At 45.1% G+C, this 21,513-nt stretch overlaps 1 long non-coding RNA gene across 1 annotated transcript; it reads left to right on the plus strand.

The window, feature by feature from the left end:
- The first annotated feature begins 16,657 nt into the window (after positions 1-16,657).
- LOC128777704 (uncharacterized) lies at positions 16,658-20,243 on the plus strand. The gene is made up of 3 exons (XR_008423029.1): positions 16,658-18,015; positions 18,113-18,239; positions 18,501-20,243. It is a non-coding gene; the product is annotated as an uncharacterized LOC128777704 (long non-coding RNA).
- The last annotated feature ends 1,270 nt before the right edge of the window (positions 20,244-21,513 follow it).

A 21,513-nucleotide genomic window follows, 5' to 3' on the forward strand; every position in this document is an offset into this window, starting at 1 on the left:
GAGAACAAAGAAGGGCAGCAGCAAATATATTGGATGAAAGCATTTTTTAAATAAAAACCACCGTGGTACACTTAAAAGAGTACTGTAATTGAAAATAGATTTTGTTTTTTCAAGAATGAACTCGGTGCTACCACTTTTAAGGGTTGTTTTATTTTTCATTGATTTTAAAGAGCTTTCTAATAAGATTATATGCCCTACATTGTAGGGCCAAAAGCTCTTTGACTGAATTTAAATGAAATGTGGTCAGCTCAACTTTCGACAAAGGACCCTCTTATCCACACTCCATTAACATGATATTAAAACGAAAGTATCTCCTTTGACTTTTTGGTTGTGCTGTTGAAAAACACTAATAATGCCTTTGCTTGCATGTATGTGCAGACAAAAATACACTTTCTCTAATAAGCCTATGTTAACACAGAGCTGGCATCCATGTTCAAGTACATGGATACAATGTATTACTCAACAAAAGAATCCATCTTGATAAACAATCCACCACAAAACACGAGTTCCTGGGATTATTTTAACCGGACTAGTGGCAAGAATTATTTTTTGAATGACTTTTTTTTTTTTTTTTTTTTTTTTTTTTTAAATCACAGTTGTGTTCTGTTTTACCTCCAGCTTTAAACCATGCAAATGGAAGAAAACCAATCTCAGTAAACATTCCCCTGACTGTCATCGGGTTCAGGAGAATGTTATTTCTAGATCTAAAGAACAATGCAATATAAACCACAGATGCTGGTGCCTGTCAGATATGAAGTGTCCAAAGATTAACCCACAGCCAACTATTCCCTGCACTGCATGCCTGGGTCACTTAAATCCAAATGCAAGGAAGACGCCTTTTGGCTAAAAATGTAGATGTCAAGCAGCTGCATGTCAGACTTTAAAAATGATCTTTGGAAAAATCTCACAGGCTTATGCTATCCTAAAACGGCAAATACTGACTTTTTTTTTTTTTTTTTTAATGTAATACCAGTAAACCACATTCAAGGTCAGAAAAAGTCTACTTGGCCACCTGAATAACTCTGCCATATTTGGTATCTAAAATTAAAAGGCATAGATTTTAAAGTAGTAGTTAAAGCTAGATTTCGATATGAAAACTTAACTTTGGGGCCGGGCATAAGCCAAAGTAAGGACAGCTCAGTTAATGGCATTTAGTTGGCTCATGTGTTAAGTACACACAGAGTCCTACATAGTCAACAAAGCAGTCCTAAATTTTACCAAGAATGGCTAATGCCATAAGAGACATACATTGATTACGTAGGTTTGCAACAGTCCCAAAGTTGTTGGGCCTGCCTCAAGTAGGCAAAGTTTACCTAAATATTGTTAAAAAAGTAAAATATGTGAAAAGACATGCAGAGGTGGGTACTCAGCAAAACATCACTAAATTATATCCTTACATCGGTCTTGCCTTTAAAATGCATCCCCATCAGACACACAGTCACCCACCACGCAAAACACAACCAGGAAAGAGCTTAGAGTCCACAGCCCAAATGATAGCCCAGCACTTTGTGGGTTTTATAAACGGTGGTTTGAGATTTCGGTTTTGTTACTCTGTATAAATAAAATATCCATGGAAATGTCCTGACGCTATGGAATTACAGAAAAGATTCATAGACCAAGTGGTTTACCAATATCTCTTGATCAAAGCAGATGACCCACGAGGTCACAAGTCCCTTCAACCTGCCACTCGGTTATCGGGAGCCAGATATAAGACTGGTTTTATTGATTTACCAGGAAAGGTTCCCCCCATCAAGTTCAGCACTAAATAATGAATCACAGATACTCCCTTCCATTAGACAGTCTTATTCCTTGGAAGGTGGTTACTGTCTTTATAACTTTTTAAAGGGGAAGTTTGGGGAACAGGGTTAGGAGGCAGAGTATACAGACTCAAAGAATTGGTGGGAAGGAGGAACAGAGGAGGGAGTCGAGTTTTCCATTACCCTGCAGGCATCGCTTAGGTCTAATTAAGCTCAGACTGCAAAAAAGTGTGACTCTTACGAGTTTTGTACTCCAGTTACCAGTATGAATAGCATTTAAAATGCAGCTGAAGAGAACCTTTTCTGAAAGTGATCATGGTTTACTGAGGGGTACTTTCGTATCTATTACCCACCCCACCCCCAAAAAAAATTTAAGCCCACCACTGATGTTGTGAATGGCTCAAGAATTCTAGAAGGAAGTATAAATAGGTCTCTGTATCTCTGTCTTGTTAGATAAGGAGAAGCTCTTGGAGCTGAAAAGTTCAAAGAGGGAATTTGTTATCCCAGAGCCGTCCATCTATAAATCTTACAGCTGCCATTTCCCCACCTAGGGCAATAACAGATTAAGAATAGAAATGCCCCTTCTGATCTTCTAAAGACAGAACCAACAGCTGCTGTCCCCATTTGGAATACTTGGCTCAGGCAGACTTGTTTACACATTTGGCATATTCGTCTAATTTGCCAATTTGCTAGGCTTGACACCATGAAGGTGGCTGAACATTTGCTGTTGTCCATTTGCTGACTCACACTAACTCCAAGCCTGATGCCACCTAAAAGGAACCAAACCTGGTCTGCTGACTGGGCGAGGTCTTGATGAAAGAACATAGTTTTGATGTCTTGGGCGGGGGGGGGGGGGGGGGGCCGAATCACCAAACCAACAAGTGACCTGAGAAGGCCAACATGTGGCCAGTTTCATTCACCCCAGGGCATCATTGGGCCCCAGCTTTTCTTGCTTGTGAGAATCACAGCTTCAGGAGTTTTTCTTTTTTAAACCTTCTCTCACCCCAAGACAGCAACAAACCATACATATATATCAATTTGTGATCTTTAGATAGACACCACTGTTGGTCTTTTCCACCTGGAAAATTTAATGCGAATCTCTAAAGTCAAGTAACAGAAAACTATGCGTTCAAAGGAAACACTTCTTACTCCATTAAGTGTATTTAAATATGGCCAGAACCATACATACATAAATATGGCTCACTCAGCCAATACGTACAAGATGTCAGAAGCACCAAGAAGCCCTGCTATTCTAGAACTCTCTTCTAGGCTGCTCGGGAGAATACCCAAATCCCTACCCGTGGCTTAGTGCCGAACATATCACATCCCCTGGATACAACACCTATTAACTCCCTAGCATAAATTTGTTTCGTACAGGGATACTGTGATCAAGTCCCCAAGGATATCATCTGCTAAGCAGGTAAACCACAGTCCAAGTGGGGAATGGATCAAAAGTTTTATTTAAGGAGAAAAGCTTGTAACTAGTGTGGACCGGGCCACCACCAAAGGCAGTTTAGAGTTCTGAGGAAACAAGAAGGAAGTCGGAAAACCTATCAGAACACACGGATTTTTTTTTTTTTTAGTCCATTTTGAAGTGAACAATGTTGAGGCCTGGCTTCCTTTAGCGGATCGTATTCTCAAGATCGATTTTCTCATCATCTGCACCATCAACCAGGTAAAAGCAACACGTATCTGCGGGAGAAAGACAGCAGCATCTTGCTCGTCTTGCTTAGCATTCTGCCCTCTCTCCCCCCATGTCCTGGGTACCTGGCAACCCTTTGCCTTTAACCCAGGATACCTTCTGCTTCCTCTCTGCTCTGTTTCCTCACCCGTTTCTCCCATTCTTTCATAAAATCCCAGGATTCAGAATTAAAATCCTCTACCCCAAGTCAAGGCAGGGACAATCTTTTTAAAACTTGACCCACCAAAACTGTTAACATGGAGGAAAAGTGTTGCTCTGTTGACCCGGAGAGCAGACTTTTACGCAATTTTTGAAAAAAAGTCCTGGCGATCGATTTGGAGTCTTGGCTTCACCCCCCAGACCCAGTGGTTTCTCACACTTGTTATTCTGGCAAAGTCACTTCTCTATTTGGGTTGCAGACCAACATTTCAAAGCCTATCAAAACATTCAAATATTAGCTTTTGGAGTGGGAGGACATCCCATCAGAACTCGAAGATTAGGTTGAGCATACGGCCGGCCAGAGCAGGCCTACATCTTCCTGTACATCCAAGAAGCATTTCACATTTTGATAGTGAAACTCCTGAAGCGCCTGGGCCAGGGACCAGCAGACTCTCGTGCCGAATGTGAAATGAGAACCCCAGTAAGTTCCCGAAGTTGATGCTTCTGTGTTCAGTGGTCAAGCAACCTCTGCTAAGAAGAACCTTCAGTTCTCACATGAAGCAATTGCCTTCCAGCTCAGAGAGCCTCAGTTTCCCCAGAGAAGGGGGACGAAGGCTCTGCTGAGGCTCAACTCTGGCACAGATGGAGCAGAACTGCCCAACACCCTTTCTACATCAACAGACAGACCGTCACTTCTGCAGGCAGCTAAGGCTGTACAGCGAACAGGCACTGGGTAAAAGAAGGGATCCGAGGGGTGAGCGTGTGGCCCAGAGCAGACGGCAACAAGGGATGGGCATCTGCAGGTGCGGCCGGAGACCCTTAGAAGCTGGGGTGGAAGGAGAACATGGGGGTGTTCTCCACAAATTTCAGTGTGGGAGGGAGGCGGGCAAGTCACAAATCTACCATCCGATGAGGTGAGAAAAAGCATCCATTATGGCTAAACAGACCATAAAAAGTTAACCTTTAGGTTTTCTTTTCTCCTCTTCTCCATTCTCCATTTTTAGCCCAAAATGACAGTTCCCATCTACTTGGTTCACTACTCCACAGCTTATTCGACATCAAGCCACACGAGAAAAATCTGAGATCATTTGCTCCGAAACCCTTGGCAAAGTTGAATCAATTTTGACATTACCAGTCTCGGGGATTATCCTACTTCCTGGTGGCTGAGTTATGTCCGGCCTGAAGCATCTCCTAGAAAATCATCAACTATGTGGCTAATAGGATTCTACCTTTGATCAGGTAAAGGACTCCCTTCCCTGGACTCTAGACTTAGAGTTTATTACCCTTCGAGTGTAGACAGCAACATTTTTACAAGTTCAGTAAAGACAAAACACAAGATACTACAGCAACTTTTGCTCTTATGTCATTTATTAGGGAGAAAAGGAGCAAGATGTACATAGGAGAGGCTGGAGGCCACCAGTAAGAGACATGGCACAGTGGGGGTTGGGGACCCCACGCCCAGCTGCCAGAGCAACACAAGCTTGGCCATGAACTCACTGCAGGAGGTCTGTCACATTCTCTTCACCTGTCGAGAAGGTGTATCATCGTTGTCTTGCCCAGAAAAAAAAAAAACACTATAAAGAAAAACGTTTGGGGCACCTGGGTGCCTCTGTTGGTGAAGCCAACTTGGGCTTAGTCGTGATCTCTCAAGTCTGTGGGTTCGAGCCCCACATCGGGCTCCATGCTGACAGCTCAGAGCCCACAGCCTGCTTCTGATTCTGTGTCTCCCTCTCTGTCCCATCCCCTCTCGCACTCTCTCTCAAAAGTAAATAAGCATTTTTAACTAAAAAAAAAAAAAAAGAAAGAAAACCATTTTTATAGACCAACACAATGGGAAACGCATCTGAGGTGTCTCAGCCACTCAAGTTTAAAGAAGAAATTGAAGATGGACCCTTCCGTTGTCTACTGAGAAATGCAACAATCACGACACTCTTGGGAACAGCACTCCCTAAGTTCTAAAGGAAAAAGACCTTTGTCTCCGAGCTGTTTCCTTCCATTAGTGGGCTTCTAGACATTTCTGACAGCCACTCCATCTCCCATGCATAGCCTGTTCCTACACCCGCCCTCGCACCAGCTATGACTCACAAGGAGCAGAAAAGTCGACACCCCTTGCTTAAAAGAGAAAAAGCTCTCTGTACACCCATGTTTGTATCACTATTAGCCACCACAGCCAGAAAGGTGGAAACAACCCAGATAACCATCAACAGACCAACGGATGAATACGATCTGGTAATATCCACGCAATGAAGTATCGTTCAGCCCTCAAAACAATGTCTCCTTCCTTTGGAGGACAGGTCCATACTCATGCTACAACGCAAGGAAACCATAAGGACAGTATACTGAGTGAAATAGCTGAGTCACAAAAAGACCACCACCGTACGATTCCACTCCCACGAGTTTGACCACTAAACATAAGTCCCAGGAACAGGGGTCGAAGGGGTGGAGGAAACGGGGAGTTACTGTTGAATGGGTGGCGAGTTGCAGTTTTGCAAGATGAAAAAGTTCTGGAAACCGGTTGCTCAACAACATGAATTAACACTCATTTTATTCTCTAGCTGCTACTATCAACCTTGTGTTATAGGCCAGGAAATCGAGGCCCAGAATGATCCAGTAACTTGTCCAAGGACAGTTACAAATTGACGGTATTAATGGTGAATTCATACATCACCCCTTTATCTCTCACAAACACGCACCCCCCTCCTCTTTCAAAAGAGTCTTCCTCAAGCTTCTGTAAGCCAGTCCACACCATTCCCCCTAAGCACATCTCCTGAAAGGCACCAGTTACCTCCCCATCACTGCCCGTGTCCTGGACTTATCTTACTTGGATTCTCTGTCAAAGGGGATGCATCAGACCCACCCTTTCCTTCTGGAAATTATCTCTTCCTCAATTTTCTGGACACGGTTTGCTCTTGGTAATCCTCCCACTTGTCCAACCACTCCCTTCCTTATCACATTCTCAAGAAGTAGATTTTCGTCCCCAACTTTCCACCAAACAATGGCTAATGGATAACTAAGTGACTGAGTAAGTAAGATTAACTTTAGCTAATTTAACACATCCACAGGGTTCTTTCCAGGCCTTGTGATAGGTTCCAGAGCCTCCCAGAAGCAGATCTTCCAGAGCTGTCACTCGGAGACAGGATTCTAGTTCACTTACTTTACACCTCCAAACGTCTAGTCCAATATTTGGCACATAATAAACCTCAAGATGTAACGTAACCTTAGCATAGCTAAGTTCTCACATTCAAAACCACTTTCCCTACGATATGCTGCCAGTTTTTATGCAGACAAGTTCCCCAACTAGCCAACAGTCCCCTTCCTTCCAGTGCCAACGAGGGGTCCACTGGCACCCCATTTAACTGCTCTAAAGCAGTACGTATCCATCGCTGTTGTACTTCTGTGTGGGTCTCCAAGTCCCGTCTGCCATGTCTCATGGTCTCGAGGGGTCCAGGTTATTCTGTAGGAATTTCTGCAGGATACTGCCCCTCCGGGACTGTTGTGTCCCGGCTGTCATTCTTGCCCCCATAGGGTCTTAGCCTAAGTAGAAGCTTTCAAGGAGATGTAATATTCAAACAATTTTCTTGCATTTTCTCATTAATGGAGTTAAGTACTTGAAACCCTCGTGAGAACAGCTGAGGAAGGTCACAAGGTGTGTGCATCTTCAAGTCAGCTAAATTTGGGTGAAGAGTTAATTACGTTAGCAATAGCTTCAACCTGTCTTAAGAAATCCCAAGGGCTGGGAAGTTACACAATGACACAGTTCTGTTGTTTGTTACCTTCCCTTGAAGTCTTTGCTTCACCCATGGGCGTCTGTAAATGTTTTCCGTCTCCCTCTTCTTTGGTTAGTACGTTCTGAAATCCACTTCCGATCTGACCTCACAGATGTTCTCCTATTAGTTCTAGGCTCAGCACAATGGAACGTTCATAGGCTGTTATGATTTAGTCCACAATAATCAATGATGTAGCACTCGCTGGCTAAAAACTCTCCTCTGGTGGGTACGGCTACCACACCATTAGGGACCATTTGAAAAGTGACTGCTTCAAATAACACAAATCCGTCCTAGGGAATTCAGAGCTTTCTTAAATTCTTTTTGTTTGCTATTGATATGGAGACTCATGTGCCACCTCATTCCATATGCCCAAAGCAGCAGGGCCGGAACAGATCCTTAACTAGCCTATAACATGCACAACATCCAAATTATGGCAAATATTAAGATAAAAATTCGGCAGTGAATGATGACCACTGAGTTGTGAACTTTGGCTCATCCGAGAAAAGGATTCCCTTTTTCCTTAAGTACAGAAACAAAAAACTTAACACGTAACAATAACCCACTGGTAGATCAATCTTGGCTATTCTAAATGAAAATGATAGAATTCAAAAATCTTTATAAAAATTTTTCAACAAGTCAAAGGTCATTTTATTTTATAACAGAGGTCTGATGGTATGTGAGGTTGATCCAAGCAACGATCAATTTTTAAAGTCGAGTACACTTTTTTTTTTAAGACTACATTGCTTTTAAAGGAGACAAAAAAAACAAACAAAAAAAAAAACAAAAAAACTTTCCAGACTTCTGCGAGTTATAGCAGTTTCCTTTTTACTAGGGTTATCTTGAAGTAGATATGTGTTCAGAGTTTAGGGTTTTTTTCCTTTTTTTTTTTTTTTTGTTTTTTTTTGTTTTTTAATAGAACACTTGTGTAAAATCATCATTACCAAGCCAGAAGGCTCTTCTCTCAAGGAGACCATTGTCTCCGAAGCTCAAGTATCTCAATGGGACAAACTCCACCCAGAGAAGCTGAGGCACAGGAAGGGGTGCGGGGGGATGGGTGGGGAGCAGGCCCAAAGTAGCCCTGGGGGAAGGATATTTTCTCACAGTCTTACTTTACAATTGCTCCCCACATAGTCCTCAAACAGCCAACCAACCTTCAGTCAGTTGTATTGTTTTTAAATTCTCTACCAACCACGAACCCTCTTACTGCCTGAATTTGGAACTGAACACACCATTCTTGAACACATTATATGGAATATAATCATTACCAACACCTCCATGAAGTCTTCCCAATTGCTATCCTACCCCACCCAGCTCACTACTGGAGCACTCGTTGAGAACTGCATTCTGCGTTTATTTTTCTATCTCTTAGAGGCTAGAGTCCTTAAGGTCATGGACTCTGAGAGGACTTTCCCACTATTACCAAACACCTTACAGGGTGCCTCAAACACAACCACCAGTCTTCAAAGAGCCAACAGTTCAAGGAAAATCCACCGAGCATCTGTTATTGGCCAGGCCCTGCCCCAGGCCCTGGGGTTAGAGCAGTGAACACAACACACGAAATTGCCAGCCTGCATCAGGCTTCCATTCAAGTCACATTTGCACAGATGCACATTACAGGACGAGCATCCTTTTGATAGCTTAGAAATTTACTCAATAAAACTGAAAAGAAAGCATGTGTATGGATGGCCTGCCTGTACAGAATTCCTTCAAATCGTCCAAGTCCAAGCCTGACTTCAGTTAAAATTTAGAGGCCTGGAATTACCAGTTGACTCATTAATTTCCCTTGGTCAATCTCAAAGGCATGAGACAAGGCTCTCACATTTTCAGTAATGCTACTAAGCCCACAAACTAACACATCCCTTGAATGCAGCCACAATTATCTTCAACCACTGAAAACCATGTTGGGTAGGTGCGCTCGAGGGGGACCAATCCTTCACAACCACTCAATACTAACAACAAATACGCGTACAATGTCACCTTTCAACTTCTTTCGTGTTACACGTGGTCTCCCTCGAACCCTCGAAGAGTACACGAAGCAGGTAGTTCAGAGCTTCGGTCTCTTCTTTACAGCTGTTTAAGTGGAGGTTCAAGGAGATTAGGTCACTTGTCTAATTTCACACAGCTGGTAAGTTGCAAAGTCAGACCTCAAACCAGAACTACAGGCTCCAGCATCATTATGCTCTAACAACATTACAGCATGTCAAAAAAAAAAAAAAAAAAAAAAAAGGCAAGTACTGCTGAAAAAGGCATTGGAAATATACAAAAGACCCCGACTCAACAGGATTCCCTTGCCAACACTGCCTTCTCTCTCTCTCTCTCTCTCTCTCTCTCTCTCTCTCTAGAGACCCATAGGCAAATCCACCTGTTACTAGTGATGAAGAGTGCTCTCTGCAGCAGTTAGATATTAAGCCTTCCTGACAATTTACTCCTAAGTAGTTTATGTAATTACCTCACTCATTTCTGGATCACTGAAGATGCTCTCTCCATCTTACTAACTATATGGTCAAACATACCCCATCTGTAATCTCCCAGAGGATCAGGGCACACACATTCCCCATTCATCCCAGCCTCAGTGCATCTCCTGACAAGCAAGCAAGAGTGATCGGCAAACACCAAATGAATGAATGATACTCGGACATGAGCAACTGTGAAAATGAGTTCAGGAGCTTTGGTTAATTTTTCTGTTTCTTTCCCATCTCCCATTAATTAATTTTGAGCCACTTAAAGGCAGAGATGCTGTGTCTTCCACTGTAAATCATGTACAGAACCCCAGATGGTGTCACGCTCATGTGGCAAGTCTGTTGCATCAATATTTGCTCATTGATTTGTTGCTCAAATACCACTACTGAGTCGTGTCTGGCTGGCAAATCATGCCATTGTAATAATTAGTGTCTGAGGTGGGAAAGTGCCTTTTGATTAAAAAATTGGGGGTGAACACGAAGGAGTGACAGTGATAGTAGTCTACCTGGAAGGATGATGGACGCAAATATATCCTAGCCAGAAAAGAAAAGTTCACGTAGATAAAATCTGAATGTACCACCGCTCTGATTGTTTTCCCCCCCTCACACACACACATACCAAGGAAGTATGCCCAATAACGTAAGTATTCTAGACACCTCTGGGAGCCTGAGGAATCACTTTCTCTTTACCTGCAATGCAGAAACATCAACTGTTGCTTCAGGAAATGAAGAAAACTCACGCACAAGTCTACAATCACCACATCTTATATTCTGGCCCAAAGCACGCGCGCTAAACACGCTATGTTGAATGGGATGTTTTAATAAATGGAGTTTCTTATTCACTGAAAATTAGCTAGCCTTCTGATGGGGGCGGGGGGACCTGCGAGAGCAGGAACAGTACAGATGATCCAAGTCCCTCCCCCATCCGGTAGAAGGACACCTATCACTGACATCTTTAGGAGATGCATTTGTTAGCCCATGTGTCCATGTGATGAACATAATTTTTCTTTGATAGAATTTTCAAGTAGTTCATGATGCTTTTCAATCAGAATTTTTAATGGAGGCAACTGTGAGGATGTGGTCCCAGAATACTGGGCCAAATATCAACAGAAAACCAGATATGCCTGGGAAGGAACACTTAAAAAAAAAATCCTCAATCTATTTTACAATCCTAGATTTCTCTTAACAGATGTTCAAAGAGCACATGTTGATTAAAGAGGTGGAATTCGTGGGGCACCTGGGTGGCTCAGTCACTTAAATGTCCAACTTGGGCTCAGGTCATGATCTCACGGCTTGGGAGTTCGAGTCCTGTGTCGGGCTCTGTGCTGACAGCCCAGAGCCTGGAGCCTGCTTCAGATTCCGTGTCTGCCTCTTTCTCTGCCCCCCGTCCCCCAGCTCATGCTCTGTCCTTCTCAAAAATAAACATAAAAAACATTTTTTTTAAAGGTGGAATCCCTGAGTTCTGGTTATCTGAGGTTTAACTTTAGCTCCATTGAGAAAAATAATTCGATATTATGAGCTCAAGCAGATTGCCGCCAAAGGCAATGATATTGTTAATGCTTAATTGAAAACTCTTCTGAATTATTAATAGCATCATTTCTGCCTTCGGATAAATATTTATTTCAATTGGAGCTTGTCCAATAGAAGATTTTATTGCAATGACAAAGTAGTACACCCTTAAAAGGCACAACAGGTTCACGCTATTTCATACAGTAGATGTAGTGCTGAAAACTAGTGTTTATCAAGTCTATTTTATAAATCCATCACCGGTAAAATGCTCTATGTGAATTCGTCTCAAAGAGTCCCAAAATAATCAGACCACAGTATCAACTACCCCTTAAATTGTATTTCATTTGTACTTCTCCATCTTTGAATCTTTACTTTTCCAAAGGAAAAGCACTTAACAGGCTATCTTTTCCAAAAATATCTCTTAAAATACACCATCAACAATCACACAGGGGTGCCTATGGGGCTCAGTCGGTTCACATCTGACTTCGAAGCTCAGGTCACAATCTTCATGGCTCGTGGCTTCGAGCCCAGGGTCCGGCTCTGTGCTGACAGCTCAGATCCTGGAGCCTGCTTCAGATTCTGCGTTTCCCTGTCTCTTTCTCTCTGTCACGCTCTCTCTCCCTCTCCCCACTCATGCTCTCTCTCTCAAAAAGAAACATTAAAAAAAAAAAAAAAAAAGGACACAAACGGTCAGCAGTCTCCATCGTCATGGAGTCTACTTTCCCAGCAGGCAACACCAACTAAACGTATGTGAAGTCAAAGGGATGCGCGGACAATGTGGTTACAGCGACGTGAGCAAAGGAGAAAATAGACGATGAGGTCACAGGGGCAGCAGGAACGAGTAGGGAGACCACACAGAGACTTGCAGGCTGCCTGTGGTGGACGTTGTCGTCTACCGTCCAGAAATCCCACCAGCACCAAAACACTTAACTCCTCTAACTCCTGCCAAGGCTCCTTGCCAATGGGCCCCAGTTAAGTCCTTCTCCAGGAGCGGACTGACAAGGGAAACTGCCCCACAAGAATTTCAAACCCCTGCTGGGGTATGCCAGCCAAGTATAGACTAAGGAGAGCCAGAATGGGTCTGAAAGGCCATTCCGACTTCAAAGATCACCGTAACATCAGGTGTCTGCTCCGCCAACTGCATCCAAACTCCATCTCCTGCTCTACACAATCCTACTTCCCTCACCCCTCATAGGGGTTATTTCCTAGAGCCTTCCTCAAACCTCTGAGTCCACATCCTGGGGAACCCAACCAACAGCTTCAGGGTGTGTGTGTGTGTGTGTGTGTGCGCGTGTGTGTGCGCGCGTGTGTGTGTGTGTGTGCGCGCACGTACACGCCCTTCCTTTCAGTGAAATGAGAAGTCTTCAGAGGTTTAAGCAGAGGATAGATAATCTGACTAGTGTTCTGGAAGGACCGTGCTACCTGCTCTGTGGAGAGCAGACCATCACGGGAGTAGACACCACAGGAAGTGTGGTGGCAGTAGAGACAGCAAGAAGGACGCATAAACTGGACGTAACTCACAAAGACATAGCTTAAGGGCTTTATGCTGGCTTAAAAGACCAGCTTTCAAGTAGAAAATAGGAGATGGGGCAATTCCAATCCTCCTAAATCCATGTGTCTAGACATCAAGGCCCTCTCCATGCAGTAATTCCTGTAGCCCCCAATTTTCACAATCAGTGCTGCTGGACTTGAACACATACTTCAACTTTTATCAAGTAGTCAAACAGCATCCAAGATGCAGTGGGTTTTTTTTATTTTATTTTGAGAGACAGAGCGTGCACGTGTGCTCAGACAAGGGGCAGAGAGAAAGGGAAAGAGGATCCCAATAGGATCTGCACTGTCCACACACAGCCTGATGCAGGGCTGGATCCCATGAACCATGAGATTATGACCTGAGCTGAAACCAAGAGTCGGACACTTAACTGAGCCACCCAGGTGCCCCCAAGATGTAATTTAAAAGTATTCAAGAGGGGCGCCTGGGTGGCTCAGTCGGTTAAGCGTCCGACTTCAGCTCAGGTCACGATCTCGCGGTCCATGAGTTTGAGCCCCGCGTCGGGCTCTGGTCTGATGGCTCAGAGCCTGGAGCCTGCTTCCGATTCTGTGTCTCCCTCTCTCTCTGCCCCTCCCCCGTTCATGCTCTGTCTCTCTCTGTCTCAAAAATAAACGTTAAAAAAAATTTTTTTTAAAGTATTCAAGAAACACTAATGACACAAACTCACAACTGGTCTCCCCACAGAACTCTTCCCCTTCTGTTCACAATCCCAACAGTGATGGCTACCCAATCATTTCAGCTACCAAGAGGAGAGCCCCAAGCCTCCCCTGCCACCACTCCCTACAAACACGGCACCGTAAGAATTAACAAGTCCCACCAATTTCATCTCCACATCGTTCTGACACCTTTCTCTTCATGAGTTTGCTCGGGGTCCCCGCCTTAACTCAGGCCTTCATCCGATTTGCCAACAACCACCCAAGTGGATACCCTAGCCGGGCTCTCCTCCCCTTTCTCAATCCCTCTCATCCTCCATACCAGCGGGAGACCATTTACTAGCCGACACCCCTCATAGGTAACGTCAACTCTAGGTCAAGCTCTGACCTTGGCTCTGCTTTCCAGCCTTTCCAACTGCCACACCACCACCCCCCACCTTAGAGCTTGCTGATACTGGATGACCAACCATAGCAATCCGCCTATCCCATGATATTTAAGACCCAGACCACCCCTCTTTCTAGACTGGATCTTCAAGAATGAGGTACAGTTAATTCCAAGAGAATATGTTCCCAACAGTGCCCCCTAGAATGGGGTATACTCCCACAGCCCTGACCACACTGAACTAAAAGCATCTATTTCTACATCCACCACTATGGGACACTAAGCTCCTTGAGGGCAGAGACCATTTCATGCATGTCTTTGAGTTCCAAAAGGCAGCCCAGTGCCCAGTAAATGACAGACACGGGGGGAGGTGGGGTGCAGGGGAAAAGCTGGACTTAACTTTTACCACTGATTATTTACATAAAGGTGGATGAACATTAAAAATAAACAACACTCACAGTGGCACACACACAAAAAAGAGCACATTTATGCACAACGTAATGGCATTTTAAAACACAACCTTCAGCAGATGCCAGAAGTATTCCAGCTGCAAATATTTAGGATATCCTAGTCTCAGCAAACTGTCTTCCTGATGCATTTTATGTCCTTCGTTAGAAGGAACTAGTGCTTACGGGTCTCTTCTCCCAAAACCCAACACAAGCAAACCCCAGAAAATGAGTGAAAGTGAAAAGTCTCACGGATATTTATTCTGGGACTTCATGTATGGTGGGGCATACAAAGGAAAAGCCTACAAAATTATTTCCTGGATTTTTTTTCCTCCAAAGTTGTGGGTCTATTTTCCTTCCTATGTCATTCCCAGAGTTAGAATACTTAAAATAGAATTGGTGGTGAATGTGGGTATAAAAAAGGGAGTTCTAGTCAAAATGTAAGTATTAATCCAAAGGAAGTTCCGGTGTTAATAATCCCTCACCACTAGTAGTAAGCCTTGCCATGAAATTTCTAATGATTTTAATTACATATTATTTATGCCAAAAGTACTGAGAGAACAAAAAGGGAGGGACCGGGGAGAGAAATCGAAAAAGACAAAGCGACAAAGCTTTGGTCAAGTCCACGTGTGCCAGTCTAGCCGTGAAGTCATGTGGTTTCTGCTGGGCTCGTCCACAAGGGCATGTCCTCACAAACCTCCTAGGCGCTCGGGGCAGGACCACAAGTACGATGGTGGAGTCAGCAGACACAGCACTGATTCCACAGGAAGAAAACCACCAAGGGCAGAAGGAGCCCAACTTCTGGGCGACCCAGTAGTTAGAGGAAAGCCTTTTTTAAACTCGGTGGAAAGGCTCACATACAGCAGGCACCAGTGTCATTACCAAAGCCACCGGGCCTGTCTGCCAAGCTGGGTGGATGTGGCCTCTTGACCAGGTTTTATTCTTGGCTCCTGCCGTCCACTTGTCCCTCTGCTATTCCTGCAACTCAATAACCAGCAGATGCTTGCTTTGTGGGCTCCAGCCTCTCCACCGTCCGTCTCCTCGTTTGTTCTGGCATCTACTTCAAATGGTAGAGCATCTGTGAAATGGCCCAAAGTACTCCAAGATTCTGCTTCAGGGTTAAGAATTTGTGTCTGCATTGCCAAGACTCCTACGAGTTTGCCAATCAAATACACAACCAGCCTGACCCTGACAATCACGAAGTACTTTTCGTTACGGTCTTCTCTCGGCAAATACCTGTCGCTGCTCAAACACCCGAGGGGGAAGAGAACTGGGAGCTCGCTTTTCGTCCTCTCCGGACTTGCCCATTTCTCCCCCTTCTCTTATACCATTACTACGTGTTAACTCCCAAACGCCTCTCTAGGCCAGACCTCCGTGCCCAAATCCCGACCCAGAAATCCAACAACCTAAGGGCGTTCCAACTACCGACGGCTTAAAACAGAATTCCTCTTCCTCCGGCCAACCCACTTCATCATCTCCCGGTTTCTCCCGCCTCCCGCTCGGGAGGCAACCTTGACTTTCCCCTTCAGTCTCCCATCACGTCCATAAAGCTACCCTGCCTGAGCCGCGCTCGATTGGCCAAGGAGAGCCACGCCTCCGTCAGATGTCCGCAGGCTTCCCGAGGGGCCCTCCCTCTGCGCGGCAGCCAGCAAGGCTCGTGTGGGTGCGTACCCAGGGCGTGCACTTAGCAAACGTCCTTTTCCCTCCTTCACGTCGCCCTCCGGGCCACGGCCCACGGCCCAATTTCGGAAGCACCAGGTGTGTCGAAGCGGACCTATGTCCTTCCATCTTCGGGAGGAAGAAACGAACTGCCTTCGTGGAGCCCAGGTCCGCCGCTCCGAAGTGAACGCTTAAAAGCGGCTCGCGTTTTCCAACAGTGGCATCTCTGAGGAAAACTCGAGAAATCAAACAGACTTCCTCAAACTCAAGAGGAACCCAATGAGCCCGTTAAGCAGTGACAACGTACAAAGCCAGACTAACCTGGGTGGAGATTTCCAGAAGAAGTTTTGGCAAAAAGAGTACAAAACAAAGTCACAAATGGGCCGAGGCCGAGGCTGACCGAGCGAGCCCCTGCCATGGGGCCCCGCGCATCTGCTCCACACTGGGATTTTTTCAGCCTGCCCTCAACCTACTGAGATGTGGCTCGGGTGGAGGGGCGTTCCGAGGGTACGCGCCCTCAACCCCGGACTTTCGACTCCAAGCAGAATTTTCAAAGAATAAAACGTCTAAGTCCAAAGAGCAGGCTCCTGATGCATTTTATGTCCTTCGTTAGAAGGAACTAGTGCTTAGAAGCCCAGCCCCCGGTCGATGGCTCCGCGCCAAGGAGGGCCTTTTCCCTCCCACCTGTGGGGAGCAGAGCCCCCACTTCCAGGGCTGACGCCACACAGGAGTGTTCACCAAAGCAGGGTACCACCCGGCAACCCAGAAGCCGGTCGCGGAAGCGGCTTTCTCCAGTGAAATTCTTCTTTCCCGGGGGTTGATGACTCCAACTCTAAAGACTCCTGCCTCCCCCTTCCCAGCCCCCCGCCTTGCATCCCACTCGCATTTTCCTGAGGCTCACTGACTGTAGGAAAACAAGTATCGCATTATGCTGGACTCCCTGGAATGAGATCAGTTCTAGTTTCAAATTCCTTGCCGAACAAGCCCAAGGCCACAGACCCGGTACAAATCCCAGCTGCTCGGCGGGGCGGAAGGCCTGAGCGAGCTCAAGAAAGCACGACTGAAGTCGTGACCGGCAAACGCATCCTAAACCTGGACCGGCTTCCTCCCAGGTCTGGTCCGCAGCGCGGGGCACGAACACGTCTGTAAAGGACCCGGTCTCGGCTCCTCCTCCCCGGGCAGCACGGCCAAGGCGAGGCTGCGGTGCGGCGCTGGGCTGCGATTTTCTCCAACTGGCACCATCTGTGCGTGCCCTGCCAGACGTGCTGACAGAGCAGGCTGCGTAGACCATTACTAATCTACCGGGGTCGGCGGGGTCAGGCCTGTAACATGAGGCCTATAGATTTCAAAGGCCGGCCTTCCCCCCACGCCAGCTCATCAATCTAGGCTGAAAAGCAACCACATTTTTATCCTTCTTTTAAATTTCAAAGAAAAAATTCTCATCTTCGAGTTTAGCGTGGGGGATCGCTTGCACATCATCGGTGTCCCGAGACCAGCTGAGTGGTAGATCTGCGGAGCTGGAGGCTCAGCCGTTGATCCTCTGCCAAAATTGGGTGACCAGGCCAGGGGGACGACTTTCCTCGCGCACACAAAGCCTTCAGAGCGGCAGCGTAGAGGAAGGCCAACACGGAGCAAGATTCAGACTCTACCGCTGCCAGGCACCGCCCCTAAGGGGAGTCTGCAGAAGAACAGTAAATGCCAAAGACGATCCTATCAGGACAGTACCGTGGGAGCCCAGGCAGTGCAATTCGGGCTGGTGAATAAAAACACAGCCTCACCTCCCATCCATCTCAGAATTCACCCAAGAGGCCCGCAACTGCCAGCAGCTGCCGATCAAGTGTTTACTGAACGCCTACTGTGTGCCAAGAGCTATGGGATAAGCAAGTGTCGTGCTCAGCTCTATACTGGCCAAGGGCCCCGTGGAAACAGGAAGTCAGTCCCACCTTCAAAAGGCCATTGGGTAGCAACGGCATGATTTCAGGTGTACTACGGTAACTAAAAAATCTTAGGTTGTTTCATAAATGCAACTTTTGGTGTGTCAAGACCAACTACTGTCATCATTTCTTGACAGATGGTATGTTATTCTAGATCTTCAAGTCAAACGATGACTCAATCTGCCAAGAGTCCACCAATCACCACAAAACTAAGACATCACTGCAAACTCCAAAGAAACCAGATCTTTATTTACAATGATTAAAGGCTTAAGGAAATTAAGGTAAGTGACCTCATCTTCTTACTTTTGCTTACATATCAGTTTCTTCACTGAACAGTTTAAATTGGGCTAAAAAGGTCATAATAAAGAGGAACTTGTGGGGCTAAAATAAAATGAATAATCCCTCTAACCCAGGTCCTTTTCCTCACAGAACTGTGGGCTTGTTGAGAAGCAGGCAGGGAGGGTCACGGATCTACCATGGTCACTTCAGCATGATCTGAAGCAGGTGGCTGGCAGGAGTCTGTGAGTAATTTCTTCTTGCAGTTTTTCCGGACTCCGGGCAACTACAAGCGAAGGCTGGCCCAGCTACCAGCACACTCCCCGCCCCCAGGCTGCTCCCCCTCACAAGGGTGCCTCAGCATGACCTAAGAAGCAGTCACCCCATCCCTTAGCCTTAATCTGTTCCAGATCAAGGAAGCACTGCTATCATAACAACAGACCTTCACGCAGCCCTTGGACTCCTCTGGATATCCTACAACGTGCTAAGCACACGAAACTAATGGAAGCATTTCGAACGAGAGGCTTCACATCTATCGTGACTTTACGAACCCATCCTGGGACTTGCTGGCACTGAAGATTTCATTCTCTCTATAAAATGAACACCTTCACGTTCCAAGATGACCTGTTTTGGTCTTTGAGAAATAGTCAGATTTTACGAGCCCTAACTCAACACTAGGCTTCGGGTGTAAAGCTTTCTGCTGTCTTTCCCCCACCTCCAAAGCCCTATATTATGTTTTAGAGGCTGGGATTGTTCTAGACACCAGCAGCTCCTTTTTTAAACAAAGGCTGCCAAACATTTATCTCCCTCTCTGTCTGCTTCTGCTGGGGCAAAAGATAAGCATCTAGACAGAGACTTGCATCGTGTTTTACCTGTAACTCATCTAAACCACCAACTGACAAACACAGGTTCTGCCTCTGAGCACCAGGGAAGCTTGGGCATAGAAATAGCTGCACAGACCTGTGCCTCCAACATCACTGCCGGCACAGAGGCGGCAAGTGCAACGATCAGAAGACAGGAGGCCTAGATGGTGGAATGGGAAACCCTCGACAAGTCTCAAAATATCAAGCCAAGCTAGAAGGTGGCAAAGATATGGCCACAGAACTCACAGTAAAGACCTAAACGGCCACATTATAAGTAGAGATAGGAACAAATCCATGTATCTCCAGCAGCCCAAGCATCCCCCAGAAAAACAGCCAGCATAGATGTGGTCAGACTCTCTTCCACTGTAAGCAACTTATGAGCCTATCAAGGCATCTACACTCTCTTTTGCCTCTTCGATTTCTAAAAATTTAATCATACTTCACTAGCCTATTACTGAGAGGTAGGATGTTTGTTTTTTATCAACTATTGCTAAGCATGAATATTAACGGATAAACTTTAACTCTGCATTTAAAGGATTACACTGGTTTGTAAAGGGCGGGGGGACCCTCATTTCTGAAGGAACAACAGAAGGACAAAAGGAACCAAGTTCATTTTGTTCTGTCTTCCATGATCAATTAGATGTTAGGCAGTTTAAGATTCTAATGGAAGATTCTTGCAGGGTTCTCAGAAGCCCTGCCCAACAGGAGATCCCCACCATATACCAAGCACTGAGTAGGGTCCAGGGGTATCAAGAGATGACCTCTGCCCCCACCCCCCCCAGCATCCTGGGACAAATGGGAATCAAATGCTCTTAAGTCCTTAGGGCTACAGTTTTTCTTAAGAGACTTGCTGACATGCGATATTGACACAACAGAAAGCCTTCTACAGGTTCAGAGCGGGAGGAAAAAAACACAATAGCCAGGGTTAGAACACGGAGAAATATTTTGGTTTCTGATAAAATGCTGGTATAATATTAAAACCAGTTACGAGTGATCAAAGGAACCTACACTACACACTGTGGTCACTCTGCCTTCATGTGCCATTAGCATTTGCCCAAGAGCCACCTCTGTGACAAATCAAAATGGCTTGCCCCAGGCTCTGCTTACAGGAGCCACTGTCTGATTTTGCGAACAGGTTACATTACAGGGCCTTTTTTTTTTTTTTTTTTTTTTAAAACATTTAATGGACTTCATACAACACATTCTCTACAATGGTTTTAGGAGATCACTCCCTAATCCCCAATTCTTCCTCAAGGAAACCAGTCAAGAATCCTTAAGAGAATTAACTTAGACAACTAATTACCGCCCCCCCCCCCAACCCACACACACAAAAAAACCCTCCTACTGCAAGGTGGGGAAATGGATCACCAGAAGGCAACAACAATGATCACCACGAGGTGTGGAAGACAAACAGAAACAAAAAGGAGGACTCCTTTCTGTTCTGGGGAGTTGCAAGCAAAATGCCAACCTGTAGGAGTAAAAGCTTTCCTCTCCAAGCTCCAAGTTTTAACACACAATCCAGAAACCACCAGAACACCACTGGCCCAAATCCAAAGTTATTCTAATGGGGCTGATTCACATAGTTGACCTTGCATTTGATGGCAGTATCACCACACATAGAAAGAAATACAAGTTATTTAAGGTGTTGAGGTATAGTCTCTGCCCATAAATATTTTAGTATTTTTTCCAGATGCCCCATCTATTTTCCCAACAGTGTGCACAGTTCACTAAACAAGGCCATGAATAAAGACTGACTTTTTAAAGAAGGCTTAGGATTATAGGCTATTTTTAGACCTTTATTGATCATTCCAGAACGTGCCATCTCTCCATGTATATTGTGGAGTAAATACTGTATTTTCTGCTTCATGGGATTCTTTTAAATATCAACTTTTAAAGTCACAGAATTGCGGCATCCTAGAGTTTCAGAAAAGCTTAAGAGCCAACTAGTTTATCTCATCTGTCATTAATGAAACAATGAGAACCTAGGAAGTCATGTGTCTTGCCCAATGGCGTGCCTTTGGAAACCCATCAGGTTATACCAGCCAAGCTGAAATACAGTGACTAACCCCTTATATGGGCAAAAATTTACCTTTTTTTAGCTACTTTGTACAGAAGTTATAAATAATCCAAGATTTCTTTTTAAATATATCTGTATTAATACATTTCAAAATAAATCCATTGCAATCTTTTAATGGGTTGCTTAAATATAATGTTTTCATAACCACCTTTCAAAGCATAAGCACATGTTGAAACTCACTGGACCACCCAAGTCAAAAATCTACTTATGCTATTTAATGTTTATTTGGTTTGTTTCTAAATGTGTATTTAAGTGGCAAAGTCATAAAGGGAAGAATTAATGATAATCGATACCAGACCTGCACCCATGGAGTGCTTCTTGAGTTTACGGTATTTAGTC

Source organism: Panthera pardus, unplaced genomic scaffold, assembly GCF_024362965.1.
Source record: "Panthera pardus isolate Hobbes unplaced genomic scaffold, ASM2436296v1 HiC_scaffold_17, whole genome shotgun sequence".
Classification (NCBI taxonomy): domain Eukaryota; kingdom Metazoa; phylum Chordata; class Mammalia; order Carnivora; family Felidae; genus Panthera; species Panthera pardus.